The 16,155-nt window shown below is 37.8% G+C and overlaps 1 protein-coding gene and 1 long non-coding RNA gene across 7 annotated transcripts in view; one reads left to right on the top strand and one right to left on the bottom strand.

Moving 5' to 3' along the window:
• The window catches only part of TULP4 (TUB like protein 4), a 156,265-nt gene that overhangs the window by 43,709 nt on the left and 96,401 nt on the right, over positions 1–16,155 (top strand). The window lies entirely within an intron of this gene.
• LOC138107267 (uncharacterized) lies at positions 3,779–5,010 on the bottom strand. The gene is made up of 3 exons (XR_011149362.1): positions 4,896–5,010; positions 4,024–4,776; positions 3,779–3,934 (listed from the first exon to the last, which is right to left on the bottom strand). It is a non-coding gene; the product is annotated as an uncharacterized lncRNA (long non-coding RNA).

Genomic DNA, 16,155 nt, shown 5'->3' with positions numbered 1-16,155 from the left:
GAAGGTTTTAATAATTGAGTTCAGTGTTGTTGATGATGAGATTAGAGATGTCAGATCTAACATGTTCTTGTTAAGCTTGACTTTTAAAAGTATTCTAGAAAAAAAAATCTGTGATGTACTTATATGCTGCAGTGATTATTAAGACTGAGAATCACAGGTATTTGAGTTGGAAACATGGTATGTGACTCCCTTGGATAGGTGTGAAAGCTAGAAGAAAGTCAGATAGTAAATGGAGTGAAGTTTCTTATTGCCAATTAACTCCAGAATCACTTGAGAAGTGCAGTTTATCGGCCAACTTACTGTATCCTCACCACTACAGCAAATACCTCTGCAGTCCAAAATATCAGATAGAGCTTTTAACCCTCACCAATAATCAAGGCTTTGTAGGTTAATGTAGGTTTGCTCTCCTATATCATGTGTTGAGCCTGGTATTTCAAACAGGTTTACATGTGTTTAATGGAACATACTGTTGCATTTATGAGTAAAGTTATTCCTTTTGTTGTGAGAGAAACAATAAATATTTTACCTTTCTCTCTACTGTGCTAACTTTGACGTGTTAACTTTTTATCTTGGATGTCAGTGGAAGTGAGTTTTGAATACACATGGGAGCAAATTCATTCAGTAAACAGTTGCTGCTGTTAAATAAATCAACCTTAAGGCTGCATTTTCAAGTCCTTACAATGCCAGAATGAGGCAGAGGCCCATAAAATAACCCGTGGAAGGTGCATGAACTGTACAGGAGGTTTTAAAAAGAGGGTAAAATGTCTTTTAAAATCATTTTTCTGCTTCCAGGCTGTTGCAGAGAATGATTTTTGGGTTCTCTGTCCAATGTGATGATGGCTGACTTTCCAAATTATTTTTACAAGTGTTCTTTAGCACTGACAGTTCCATCACATTGTGCTGTGGCACTCATGGGTAACTTCTGTCAGTGTAGATTTAGCTACTTTCTCGTGAAATTGAAATTTTCCCTAATAGAGAAAATGGGTTATTATTTTTTAAATATTCGTGAGGATGGCACTGCTTTTAGTGGAACATGTTAGGTTCTGTAAAATTTTAATCTCATCTGTTTATAGCGACAACTTTCTATTTGTTCTGGGTTTTTGGGGTTTTTTTTTACAAGTTGAAAGTATTTGAACTTTTCACTGAACTATATTTTCATTTAAAAAAACAGTTTTCAAAAGCCATTTTGCTCACTCTTCATCTTTGTATTTCTACGTAAAGAAAATAGTCTGATGCTTTCTTCATTCACTATTTGGGATAAGTAAGGAGGGGAAGCCTTGAAAACACTTCATATAAAATTGAAGGCACAGATTTCTATTTCTGTGAGCCAGTAATAGTCTAAGTTGAAGATAAGAGGCTTGTTTTGAGGATTTTTGATCAGCTGAAAATTTTTGGAGTGGCTCTAGTCACGACAATCACAAAATTGTTTGATGGAAGGCTGCTTACCAATTTGTATTCATTTTTGGGTGGTTATTAGCAAGCTAATAACTCTAGTTGCTCTTTTGAAATTTGCTGTCATTTTGTCATTGTTCTGGAAGCAGTGGTGTCTTTCCAAGGGATCAGCCTGGCATTTTATACCACATTTCTCAGAGGTGATGATGAGAAGTGCAGTGTATATAGACCAGTGCTGGCCAACGTTCTACCCAGATGAACCAATATCTTATTCAGGTGTTAAGAGGAAATTGGGTGCTTTGGCTTCTCCTCTGCCACATGACTGCACTTTGTGTGGGGCCACTACTGTGTTGTCCTTTCCAGAACCAATAAAAGTAAACAGGTACCTTGTACCAGTGGGTTGTGTTTGTCCCTCCGGTGGAAGTTACCCGAGCAGCGGCTGTAGAATGTGCTCATGACCTTGCTTTGCTGGTGGTCTGTATGTGGAGCTTTGTCACAGCCCTGCTAAGGAATGAGGTCTGGCTGCCTGTCTCCTTTGTGTTATTACCACCAGTGATGTTAAATTGTTACGCCTTCCAGAGGTGCAAGAGCTACTATAGATCTGCAGTGGTAGCACTCTGTGTTGTAGATAGCTGGAGCTGATCTGCCCCTGGAGCCAGGCTATCCCTGAAGCTGAGTTGGAGCAGAAGCTCTCTGCTTCCCCCATTCTGCAGGGCTTTTTTTCAGTGAAGGATCCCAGCAGTAAGTGACCAAGTCAAGCTACAGAGCAGAAAAGATGGAGGCAGGATCTCTCAGTCACAAGGATGCCAAACCAGCTGACAGCAAAAAGCTGTTAAAACTTAGAAGTATATGACAAACTCTAATAGAAATAGAATGCTCAATATTTTAGAATATTAATCTATTTTATGATCTCCCTTTTATAAATAAAGCTGTGTAACAAAGTGCTCCAGGGTCCTTTCAGATGAAAGACATTAGATAATGGCGCCTTTAGATGTTTACCTCTTGTCGGGGCCTGTGAATTCGTTTTTCACTGAAATGCTTTATTGCAACAACACTGTTCTTGCCCATGTGTGGTGTGAAAGCATTTGAATGTCATTGTTATTTATTTTAGATAATTTATTAAGTTTCCTATTAAGGCCTCTGGCTTGAATTAAAACACTGAAAGGAAATCTCTACATAAAGCTTCCAAATAAAATACATAGACAGGCAAGATTAAAAATAAATAAATAAATACATAAAAGTCAGGCAGGAGGTCTGTTGGGCTTGTCCTTGTGCAAACCACCCACAAAGGGATTAGTTCCCAGTTACTGAAAGGAATGGAAAAAACATTGGGAGCAGATAAAAGAGCATAGGGAGGGGATGCAAAATAGACAAAAATAGCTCAGTTGAAATAAACAAGTCTTGCAGAAAAGGGGCAAGAAAAGAAGTGCATGCTGAAATGTTCACACAAAAAATGTGAGTTGTTATACAGGAGTGGAGCTCATGATGCAGTGGTGCATCCTGGGCCTGGATCTGATCCAGAGCAGGCAGGGTGCCTTGCTTACATGCAGACTGCAGTTTGGTTTTGCATGGCCCTTTCAACCTGCCCATGGATGACCAGCTGCAAGAAAGGAGATGGCAATGCTGATACAAGTAAGAAAGCTGCTTTCCTGAAATGCAAGTTTGCTTGCTTTGCTTGGAATGGGCATATTAGGGCCCTTATCCACCCACTAAGCACAGAATACTCAAGTAATTCACTTTTGTGAATTGTTTTGTAGGATGAAGCCCAGAAGTGTAAAAAGATGCGTGTTTTTGAGGTTTTGGATGTTACTTGCCTGGGTGATATTTTCTTGCTCTCTTTCCCAAGGAAAGCCTTTTGGAGCCATCAGAATGCTATAGGCAAATGGAGGTCAGTCACAAGGGCTTATCTAAAACATCCTGATTTTGATTGATTTCTCCACAAATGGACCTTACTTGCTATAAGATCATTTAAATGAGATCTGTGTTGCTTCCATGTTTGTTATCAGAACTGTAATCGTTCACCTGTGCCAAATTATTGTCTGCAAACAGGTTAAATTACTGAGGGCAGAAGAAGAGTCTATAACGTGACTTAGTACTTTGGAAGGGTCCACCCATGTTCTCAGTTTTAAATTTCAAAACAAACATACCCTGAACATCATGTTGTGCCTTTGTTATACCTTCTGGCAACCTGTGATTGGTTTCCGCTTTGCATGGCTGGCACTTCATGGTGGCATTATTGATGGGGGTTTTTTCCACATGGCCCTTTTAGATCTCTGTTTAAATGGTACAAATAAATGATTATGATGATGATAATAGCAATAATAATAACAATAACCATTGTCATAATCATCTTTAATTTTACTGCTGCTTTTTCTCCAGAAACATTTCTGTAATTTTCTCTTCCTGCCCCCTTACAGTGTCACCCTTTTTCATTAAAAATATATTATTAATTAAGTTACCATATTTTGCCTCTTCTTCTTTTATTCCTTTTGAAGCCCTTTATGTGAAATCAGTGCTCGTGAAAAGCTAGAAGTTGACTTTTCTGAAGGATAATCAGATACCAGTTAGAGTGGATATGCAAAAATGTGACAGCTGCAAGAATTTTTTCAGCCTTTCAGGTTTTGTACTCACCTGCTTCCAGTCCTGGTGCAATCCCTACTGCCAGTGCAGGGGTGGTTTCTGTGTGGCATTCCCTATACATTGGGATCAGGAGCGCATGTATAATTGTCTTCGAAGTGAAAGATTTCAATTATTACTGTCCTGTCTTAAGAGTGTAACCAAAGGCAATCTGCAGGTGACTCGAAAGATGCCACAAATTCTTACCTACAGAGGCTTGTATAAATTGGAGAATTGTAAACCTGCTGGTTTATGACCAGTATCCAAGGCTTGTTATATACAGTATGGCTGAAGGTTTATAAAGTAGGGAGACATTGCAGATTTCAGTTTCTCCTTACTAGCCTGTGTTTGGTGTTTGTAAGTTAAAAACAGAATGGGTGGTTTTAACTTACATTAATTGAAATAGCTAAAAAAAAAAAGCAGAGTGATAATTTGTGTTATATCAAGCAAAGCTCTGACTGTGTTGAAGCTTTCTTGGACACTGCAGTTGTCTTTGTCAGCCCAAACTTGGCATACCCGTGTGAAGCATCCTCTTCGTTGTAGCTTTGAATGGATCCACAGATGGATGCTATGTCCAGATATTCAGTGGTGCAGGTAAAAGGAGTGTGATGAAAGAAGTGGTCTGCTTTACACCCTTGTACATAATCTGCTGTTTAGCACTTCTCAATTCGTGGTCTTCACTGGTGGTATACTGTCAGACTTCCAGAAGTCTGTAGTACTGGTTTTATGGTTGTGATAAAACAATCTTCTGAACTTTCTGAGAAGGTGCTGTTTGAAAAATGGAATAATTTTTTTTCCTTTTTAAATTCTGTCATTAACCATACTTGAATTTTGCTTTTCTGTTTTCACAGTATTTCTCATTTTGAAATTAAACTCTTCAGCTTTACCTGGTTCTTAGTGCTACTTTGTCTGGCTCATCTGACTCCTTGTCTTAATTACATCTGCTCCAAACCCCATCTGTTTTTCTGAAATGGCTCAGTCCTACTTTCTGTTGTGCTATTTAGGTTCCCACTGCTTAATTGTTTGGGCCAGAGGTTTCTGCCTGAACTTTATGGTGTCAAGACAATTTAATGAGTTCCAGGTGTTCATTAAGGTCTTCAGATGTTCATTGCAATTGTGATTTGAGGCATTTGGTCTGCTAAGGCTCTATGCTGACATGTTATAGAAACAGAAGTATGTTAAGCTGCCTGTGTTGTTATAGTAGCTTGCTTATAGATATACTGCTTAGTGTTCTAAAAATATTCCTTGACAGAATTTTAACTTTATTATACGATTGAACTTTCGATGTGATGAGAAAAAAGAAAGATACTTAAAACTTCAAATATTGACCTTTTGAAAACAGGACTGAAAAAGAGATACAGAGCAGGTTTTGCCAGAGGCAGAGAGAGAGAGAGGAAAAAAAAGTTGGTGTTGGCTCTGGCAATTTTTAGAATTAATTTAGAATTAATCCTAAAATAGAATTAATAGTAGAATTAATTATCACTCACTTGAGACAGGACAGCATGAAGTTTTACATGTTAAAGGCTTTATCCACAGTGGTTAAAAGCATCCATAGAGTATCAGATCAAACATCCAGATGGCATGGTGTCCTATCTCTGGCTGTGACTGGTAATCAACACACAAAAAAGAGTTTAAGCACCAGTAAGCTCACAATTACGCTTTTCTGATACAGATTCAGGAGTCTGCAACTCAGGAGCTCTCTGGGCCAGGTACATGGGCCTTGTTCTTATGACTTCTCTGAATTTGTGTCCTTATGACTTTCTTTTGTGAATTTGCCTTACTGCTTTGCATCAGTGTAAAATTTTGACCCATCCTGTATAGTGAATTGTACAATTTACCTGTGGGTTGTGTGGAAAAAGTATTTCTTTTGTTGTTTGAATATCCATACTTCTGATTTTGTTCAATGATCTTTTTTTCTTCTGCACTGGAAAATGTCACTCCAGTAATTTATTTTCCTGATTTGAATTGTGCTAGTCTGTTGCTCATACAGAATCTAATGTACCCATACATCTAATGTACCTGAATCATCTGGTTTCTTCCCCTGTTCTGAATGTCTTGAAGTTGATGTATATGCATTCTGAGACTAGAGGAACAACAACCACACGCAGTAGAAGTGAAAACCCATGCAAGGGCATAATGCTGGTTTCTGTTTTCTCCTTCTTCGCCACCTCCTTGCAGTTGCTAATGAAGGCCAGTGTAATAATGACAGTTGCCACTTATTATAGTTAGGGCTGATGTGTTTCTTTGAAAGAAAGCCTAGTGGGGAACATTTTAACTGGTGACGGATAGAGGATCTGACATGGGCTCCCAGTACAATTCCTGCTTCATTGTTCCATGTACTATTTATCAAAACACTGGCGATGAATGATGATACGTATTTATTTTTTTTTCAGCATGAAGGATGGCTGCATTCAGCATGCACACAGGCAGATAAAAGAAGTTGAGCAGCTTCAAAAGCTATGGCAGTCAGACTGTCAAAATCACATTGGCAGACATGGAGTCTTGTATGTACAGATGGGACCTGAAAGTGAGATCTGTTTGCTCATGGGGGTAAAGGGAGCTTGATTTGACGAGACTGCTCCAGAGAACAGCTGGCTTGCTTGGCTGTGACCGCATCTTCACATGCCATTTAAGAGGCTTGCACTAAATGTATATTTTTTCTTTTTCTTTTCTTTTTTTTTTTTTTCCCTTGCAAGCCATGTTTCTCTCTTGGAGATGTGCAGCATTCATGTACCATGTCCTCTCTGGGGCACCAGCTACCTTTGAAGCCCTGGCCTGCCCGTGGGGTCCTCCTGAGCTGCTCAGTGCGTGGGGGCTTCATATGAGGAGTGAAGAGACAGGAAAGCTGCTGTCACAGTTTACCTTTGCTCGTGCTCTGAAGGGTCTGCAGGGAAGCCAGCAGAGGAACAGAGGCCACTTTTCCATGTAGTAGAGTTATGGTAGGAGAGCACAAAACAAGTAGGATGCAGGCTGTGAGCCCTCATTCCTCCAGGGACCTGAATTCTTACTGGGTTTTGTGTTGAGATGTGTGCCTGTGCTCAGGAAATCCATCCTACATCCCTTGGAGAAATCTTATTAAGTGGCATCAAGCCTTGAAGCTAAAGCAAAGTCACTTACCTGCTGGCTAGAAGATCAGGGTTTTTTTGTTATACAGTTGTCAATTCAGAGCAGCTCTTCACCTACTGAGTTAATGGAAATACGTGGGTTTGAAATGTTGGGAGATTCTTCTTTCTGGCATGTGTTTCCTTTATGTATTTAATGTTGTCATATAATCAATGATCTGTATCTTTTACTTTTGTCATGAGAAAAAAGATCATCTTTATTTGTTTTAAAATGTGAGCATTAAAAAATTTGTGCATTTAGGCAGTATACTTGATTTATCACTCTTGACTGGATAATAGGTATGAATTATTTTGTTAGGCTTGGTCCATGGTAATACTGATGTACTGAAGTATTGATCTGTGTTCTGGTGACTGGTTTTTGTGATTGCCTTTCTCAGAAAGGTTTCATGCATTGAGGGAAAGACTTGTGGGTCTTACTACAGATGTCCACTTTCCTGGCTTTGATCATGCTGTGTACAGTGCATACTCTGATCTCAGCTACTTAATTCAGTAACATTTGTCCTCCTTGAAAATGGTGAGCATTTTTTAAAGTTCTTTTAAAAGTTTTAGCAAGGAAGACATTAAATGTCTAATACCTGTGTTGTTGAATGTAGTAAAGTAAATATATGGAAATGATGCAACATAATGAGCATGTTTCCTTGAGAAGATATGACAATGCAAAGAGTAGGTGAAGGACACAGGCACCTACAAAGTAGAGCAAGTGTACAAAGGAACAAAATTGCCAGAAGATAAAGATTTGGAAAGAACAGAAAAAAATGAGGACACAATAGTAGTTAAAGGGATAAAGTCTATAAAGAGTCATTGTATTGGGAAATGGAAAAGGAGAAATTTTGCAAGGGAATGCAGACATTAACATAGATTAAATTCTCACAGCATAATTATTACTTAAAATGTTCTTTAAAATGTCATAGGCACTTATTTTTATTGTCCCTTGAGTCCTTGTAAATTCTGATTTTTTAATTTTTGGTTTTTTTCTGGGTAGAGAGCCGAGTTATGCCCAGTGACAAGCCCAGAGGTGATGGGCACAAACAGAAAGACAGAAGGTTCCCTCTAAACATCAGGAAATGCTGTTTTACTGGGAGGGTGACTGAGCTCTGGGACAGGTTGCTCAGAGAGGTTGTTTACTTGGAAATACTTGAAAGCCACCTGAACATGGTCCTGGGCAGCCAACTCTGGATGTGACTCTACTTGAGCTTGGGCTTGGGCCAGATGACCTCCAGAGGTCCCTTCCAACCTCCACTGTGCTGTGATTCTGCAAAAAAGTCCTTTAATTATAAAAAGGAACATTTTGTTGCTATTTGCATATAAAATGTTCAGCCAACATAGTGGATGCTTGTAAAAAGATACATTCACCTCTAGATACTAAAATGAGCTTTCCAACCAAATAAATGTGTAAAACTATTTATTTCCGTGATAAACAGGGCCAAAAGGGAAGCTTCAGACCAGTGTGAATTTGGGGCTTTATGTTCTCTAGATGCAGAATAGAGGTTTTGCATGGCACTGTTGATTAAACATCTTATTATGGAGTATAATATTCAGAAACAACCTTGCTGCGCCTTGTTAGCAGCGCTGAGTATTCAGTGTTTGACTCACTGGGATGCTTACTAATGTATTCTTGGGTGAGATCTGAAGCCTTTTGTTTAAGAAATTATTTTTTAAAAGTAGAAATGCAAAATTAATGAAGAGATTAATTGCTGTCCAAATCTGATTATTTGGCAGGGCTTCATGTGTAAATCCATTGGCATCAGTGCTTGGTCTAAAGTTATGATGGATATTGACACTAAAATGTGAAGCACTGGCATTTTAAGATGACTCACTTTAGGAAGAAATACTCTTTTACAATCAGTCCTTCAGTCTGAACTGCGGGCTGGGAGAATGTTATTTGCTTTTGATAAGGGTTATGAAAAAATATTGATTGAAGGTTTACTGAGAGACAGAAATGTTGCAGGCATGCAAAGTTAGACAAGGTAAAGGCCTTTGGAGAGGACTGTAGAGGGAAAGCCTGCTTTCAAAGACCTAGAATAGTATGTGTGATCCAAGACAGATACAAGCTAATTGGCTGACCTTACTGCATTTTCTATGAGATTTGGCTTGAAAAGCAGAGCAGTAACTTCCAGTCGAAGGAAATTTTGTCTGCTTCTTTGAACTTCATTCTATGACTTGCATTAGTAATTGTCATTGTAGCTTGAGATGAATTACATCTTTTTAAAATGGTACAGTATTTTTTTTGTTAGTTCACATTTTTATTGTTTTGAATGTGAAAGAAGCTGTGGAAGTGCACGGTGTTGTTGTATCTTTGGACCACTAGTCCTAATTTATTTACTTGCATTAATTTGTGCTCCAGTTCCACTCTCCCTGTGATTTCCCTTTAACTTCGTATCTACATCTTATGCTGCTTGGGATAGATGGCTTAGCTGGGAATAAAGCTCATTTTTCTTAGAATCACTTAATGACTCTGTGATGCCAGTTTCTGTAAGGTATGCATTCATATTTTTCTTAGTTTTTTCCTTTTTCTGAGAATATTCAAAGCTTCACTTTGTTTCCCAATGTCTAAATGTTAGTGTTTATTTACTTTTTTTTTTCTGAATGGCAAAAGTATCTTTTTATTACTTAAAAAAAAGGTACACCTAATATGAAATGCTATCTTAGGTCCCTGATATGTGACACAGCAGTAATCAAATATATTGTGTTTCATTCTCCGTATCAGAGATTTACTTGAGTCTTCTGTGACTGTGGAGTTTAATAAAATTTAGATTGCATCTTTGCTTTGATATAAAAGTTATTGTTTTTCAAGATACTGGATTTTGCTTTTCATATTTCCTCTCCATATAACTGTAACTGATAGATGCAAATCCATCTGCAATTCAGCTCACTCTCTTGCTGCATGCTACAAGGTAAATTTAATTTTTATGGAGCAACTTGAAATAATACTTCAATAAGAAAGAATGGTTAAGTTTATGAAAAGAATATTGCTTTTTGCTGTCTGAAAAACCAGACTTTGCCTTTGTAGGTCTCTTTGAAAGAAAGAAAATGCCATGGAAACAGGTCGTCTTAATATCAGTGGGGAAAAAAAAGGAACATTGGATTAAGCAACATCTTGGTTACTATTTAGTTGGCCTATTTGGATTTCAGCATTTATGGGAAAAGGTGCTGTCTACAGTTTTTAAAAGTTAAACCATCCAATTACAGATTCTGTACTGGTTCATAAATGGAAAAGATTAAAAAAGTTAATTGCAAGTGAAACTAGTCAGTTGGGATTAAATTGCTTCAGTCAGTGGAAAAAAAGAAATGTTTCTGGGGAGTCTGACATATGTTTGCTTGGAAAAAAAACTTTGTGATAATAATAATGTCCATTTAGCAGAAGCTATTCACAGCAGGAACTTCACTTTAGAAGTTGGGTAGCAAGCACCATGTAGTTAAATATTTTGTCTTGCTGGGGGTGCATATTTGATGCTGTCTCTAGCTGCTGTGCAGTGGTACCAGGGTTTTGAGTGTGGTGAAAGAAATGAGATGGGAGAACAGAGCAGAGGAAGAAAGGAGATTAAAGCAGAAGCGCTCACTCCAGTAATAATGAAAAAGAAAATACCCTGCAAGACCCATGTTCTCTTTGTCCCTCCTCCCACTTGATGGTATTGAGAAGTAGTGTTTGAACCAGAACAGGAAACAGTCTTTCTTTTCGACAGATGTCTTCCAGGAATTTCCAGTAGTGAGTAAATAGATGTGTTCAAGGCTGGGACTGCATGTTTCTTTTTATAGGCAGATACTATTTTTGTTATGATCTATTTATAATGCTTTACTTTTTTAGTTCACTGGAGAGAAGCTTGTTTTTCATATGATCATTTTTTGGTCCTCACATTTTCCATGTCCTGGGAAGCTTCTGCTGAGTTGTTTCAAAAGTTAGGGGTTTTTTTTAATTTTTTTTTTTAAATTGGTTGGTGGCTTGAAGATGTAGTATCTTCTAGTTAGGCAACCAAGCTGTTTGGTGGTTAATAGGCTTAATTTTAGGTGATTTTAATTTTCTTGAAAGATCTGTGATGGCCATCACTGTTCAATTCTCTCATTATTTGTAGAACTCTGCTTTTGAATGTTCTTTTCTAGGAGTGCAGTAGGAAACAAACAAATAAGCAACTCTGTTTTTTGGCAAACATTAGAGAAATTGTTGAAAAAAGGAAAAGAGATTGAAAGCTGCAAAAGTCAGTAAGCTTGTGTGAATTTCCTGGAGAAAGAATGTAGATGTACTCTGCAGGTTGTCATTTACATAAAAAAATTTAATTTGGTACTAGTACTATTAGTATGCTAGTGCAAGCAATGATGATGAGTTGTTTTAATCCTCATGTCAGCGTTTACATAATGAATTACAAGAATTAAACTCTTCAAAGGGGTAGGAACCTGAAGAAACAGGACAGTGCATCATCAGATTTGGCCACCAGTAAGTCACAAACTGTAATACCAAGTTCACTGCATAATTCAGTAACTTGGAAGTTGATCGCACAAGTTGTATCAGATAAAAATTTTCTCTTGCAGTTAAAAAAATCCACTCCTTTTGTCTCAGATGCTGCAAGTTTCTCTTTAATTGAGACAATGAAAATTGTAAGTCCTTGCAGTATTTTTTTTCTTACCTCTAAGTAAGTATCTAGTGGCGACATCATTGACAATCTGTAATTGCTTCAACGTACTACTGAAATACTAACTCTCTCACATGCAGCTGTCAAGAGAAATGCAGAGGGCTGTTTGATACAGCTTAATTGGTAGGAGTTACTGGGACCTGAAGGCAGCCTGCTTGTAACTGTGCACAGAGATAACCAGATGCTCCACTCCCAGTATTGTCTTCCTCATACTGTCAGAAGTCTTCTTAGGTGTCTGTTACTGTTCTAATGAGAGACTGCAGATATTTCACGAAATCAATTATTTCAGTCTTTTCCTCTGGACAAAGGGAAATTGAAGTAGTGTTTCATGTGATTGCTGAATTGCTACCAAAAGTGCCCCAAAATCAATCCTTTGTGTGAGAAGATGTCTCAACACATGCTGCCTTTTTCAATTTGTATATGGACTGTTGAGAGATCAAAATATGAGTGCAATGCAGCTGAGTTACACCTTTTAAACATAGTGGGAAAATCACCTAAATTATCTGAAGTTTATAGAAAATTAATGCATTCAGGTTGGGTTATGAAAAAGAAAAAAACTTGTCTGCATAATAGCTGTTCTTGGAAGTATATGTTTACATGAATCGGTTGGTTTGTTTTATACGTTGCCTATTTTTTTAGCTTAGAACAGGTATGGAGATTGTCACCTACAATATTTTTAGGCTTTAGGGCAATTTCTAAAGGAAGAAAGTAAATTATTAAATCTAAACACAGCACTCATTTGTGAGGAGCTTGGTGAAAATCTATTTCATTTTGGTCATCCTCCTTAATCTTGATTTCTCTTCTGCCTTTAGGGGAACAATACTAACATGCATTTTAATAGTGTAAAGTAAGTTATTAATTTTGGGGTGTTAACTTGATAGTATTTCTATTGCTATCTCTTATGGATTGGTTGTGGTTCTTTTATCTTTTTCAGTCTTGCTATAGGCTGGGGCTCACTTCAGAGCCTGTCACCACTGGTTCATATTCAAGCAGAAGAATGACAGCCAAGCTGAACGCTGCGCTGAGACTGCAGCTCTGTAGCAGTTCCAGCTCCTGCAGTCCCGGGCAGGCAGACTTTGAGAAAAAGAGCCAAATTTGCCTCTTAGGAAAACTGCAGCCACATCAGTGAAGCCACTTGGATTGAAGGCTGCTTAATAGTCCTGTAAATCAGGTTAGCTGTCCATGCCTCCTTTTGGCCTATGCTAAACTGGCCACTTCTGCACAGTCTGTACAGTGACAGTTGCCATGGATAAAAGAATTACATTATTTTTTTTACTTTTCTTGACATACAGTGCCCAAGCATGACACAAGAATTGGCTTCAGAGGCATAGGAGGTATGTCAGCTCTCCCGATGCTCAATGAAAGCAATTCAAATTCTCTTCTGATTACAAAAGAATCAGTCATGGTTTTATCTTCACAATAAATAATTTATTTGTGAAAAGATACATAGCCTTAAAAATTATTATGTGTTAAAATTGTTGTATATTAGGATTTTTTCAGGAGGATGAGCTAGTAAGAAAAGAAACATTGCTATATTTTTTTGTAATATTTTATTGCTTACAGCATATTAATGACAGATGGCAGTTGTCACTAATTATATTGCTACAGAGAAGCAGCTCTGGAATGAGCTGCCTTTTTTTGTGTCTTGGTTATCTTTTATTCTGAGAGGAAAGTCCAATGCCCAAATGGTTTGGTGTATTGAAGTTGAAAGCATCTGTGCTGGTAAACCAGCTTCTCACTCATTAAATGCTTTCATTTTACCTAAAATAGGATTGTACTAGGCTGTTGCTTGGCACGTTGCACCTGTTCTAGTGTTGAAATGAGTGGGTACAGTATATTTTAAAAAGTGTGAAAGAACACTATGGCAGATGAAACACCGAGTGCCCAAATGTCACAAAATTCCTGAATTAAATTTGACTGTGACACAAGTTTCTACTTTATGCACAGGCTTCATGAACAAATCTTTAATTACACAACCATATAGTGGGATTTCCTCTCTTTCATACAGCAGAATACCTAGCCTGCTGGCATTTACTGTGGAAGGCTCCAAAACCATCATCCCTTGTTATAACGGTGCTCAAAAGTAAAAAGACTTCAAAAAGCCTATGGAGGAGAAGTACCAACCTATGTTAAATGTTTGTCACTGCCAGTTGTCTGTGATAGTACAGAATCCCTGGAAAATTGTTTAAAAATTAATGTTTGAATCCCTGACTGGCATGCAGTAAGAGGTTTGTTAACAAGGTTTAAAAGTTAGGAGAGTTGTAGGACATAGCACGGAAATTTATGTCAGGAGTTTTGCAGCTATGAAGAACCATGCCCATTTCACATATCAAACTGAAAGGTGCTGAAAAATACAAAACCAATTGTGTTTCTACCCCGTATTATACTCAAAGAGGCATAAATTTATAAGTACAGGCTAGTGGTGAAGTATCAACCTGACTAGGTGTTGAAGAATTAGAATTGCATTGTTAGTAATCAACTATAATAATAATTTTATAATGAGTAATAAAAATATGACAATATGTAAGATATGACATATGCATAATATAACATACATTATATGCACTATATATCATATATTATGTAATTATAATGTAATGATGATGATAATAATAATACAGGACCAGAATAGGCTTTGATCTCATAGTTGACCTTGCTTTGAAGATACTTGCAGTGATCTCTTTTCTGGAGCCAGTTCCTGGGCTGGTGCTGCATTCCCTAAATGCTGCAGTGTGGTGAGCAGAGATATCTTAAGGGGCAAGAAGGCAGTTGCACTTGCACCAGTTTCTCTGCACCAGACCTAGTGCTCATTAGCTCTGGGGAGGGTCAGATGAGCTGCCTGAGCCCCTACAAAATTAATTTTGTAGAGGAATTAGTGCCATTTCTTCTTTTTCTGAGGTTGCTGTCCATTTTACTTATTCAGATTATTGTGTGTATGAGCTGTTCACTGATTCTCTCTTTGGGTTGTGCTTAGCAGTTTGTGGGCTCTTCAGTCTTGTGCACTGCAAAGATTAACCTGTAAAGCTCATCATGTGGGTTTTATGAGGCAATGATTGGGTTTTAACATGGCTTTGGGTTTAGTTCTGAATGCCATTTGAGGAGGAAAGAGAAACACAAAACCATCACGTATTTTAGAGGGAAGTAGGAAAGGAACTGAAGGAAGGCTGTGTATGGAAAGCAATTTTATAGGAGTTGGGATCTTGGTTGCTCTGACTGTTCAGGGTAAAAGAAATAATGAACCTATGTTGCTGCAGCCTAGCATATTAAGGGTGCATGCACTAAAAATGCAAGAGCAGTTATCCAGTAAACTAAATTACCAAGGGAAATAGTAGAATTGTGAATTTAAGCCCATGTAATCGTAGGATAGATGAGGCTCCTGTCCATTGTCTTAGTTGTTGTCTTAGGACCAGTGTCGTTGTTTCTGAGATTTGGCAGCAAAACAATTGGCTGAGGAGCTCTCCTAAAATTAAAATAAGAAACACATTAGGTATCAGTTATTTGATGGCTGTGGTAAACATAAAGTTCAGAATAAGCTTCTTTTGATTTAGGTGTTCTCATCTGAGCTGCATCTTTAGTGTCAGCTCAGCCAAGCAGGTCTGGCTTATATAGGGAATGGAAAGGCTTTGCTTTTTCCGGTTTCAATCTTACTGTTTTGGGGGTTAGAGGTGACATTTTCTCAGTCATTTCCTTGCAGTGAATTGTTTCTGCTCTTTCCATTCACTTCTGGGTTTATGTGTAGATAAAAGGTTTGGGTTCATTTAGGCAGCTTGAAAGGTTGCTCCTTTATGGCCAAGAAAGCTTCTCCCTGTGTAGTGGGTGACCATGAGTTCTCAGCATTATCTATAAAAGCGTGCTGAGGAGGATGACAGTGTTTCAGTAAGCAATAGCTGATGATTTGGCACCAGCTCCAACTGTACAGTCTTTGGTAAGTGACTGTTTTGGTCAGTCACTTAATCTTTTTCTGGTTTGATTTTCCCTTTATAAAGCATGAGTAATGTTAATTCCCTTGTTGCATCCTTTTATTCATATGTAGATTTTAAACTTCTGGGACACTTTATTGTAGTGTATTTGCACAAAATCTAGCACTGTGGGATCCTTGTCTTAGTTGAAGCCTTAGAGCACTATCATAAGTAGTGGCAGAAATAATAAGCTCCATTCCCTATTTATAAACCTCACAATAAGTAAGAGAGCTCTTTAGGTTGGTACTTAGTGTAAGTCCCCACAGACTGATGAAGGCTTTAATCAGGAAATTGTTATCATATGAACTCAACAGAATGAAAGTTGAATTTATGAGGGAGTTAATTTTTCAACCATATATTCCCAGTGCAGGCCCTCATTAAGATGAAAGTCATGTTTAGAATGTGCACAATTAATTTAGGAGAATCTACAAAAATGTTTTA

This window comes from Aphelocoma coerulescens, chromosome 3, assembly GCF_041296385.1.
Source record: "Aphelocoma coerulescens isolate FSJ_1873_10779 chromosome 3, UR_Acoe_1.0, whole genome shotgun sequence".
Lineage (NCBI taxonomy): Eukaryota > Metazoa > Chordata > Aves > Passeriformes > Corvidae > Aphelocoma > Aphelocoma coerulescens.
The sequence above is the reverse complement of the archived record's forward strand: the minus strand, read 5'-3'. Positions and strand labels throughout refer to the sequence as shown.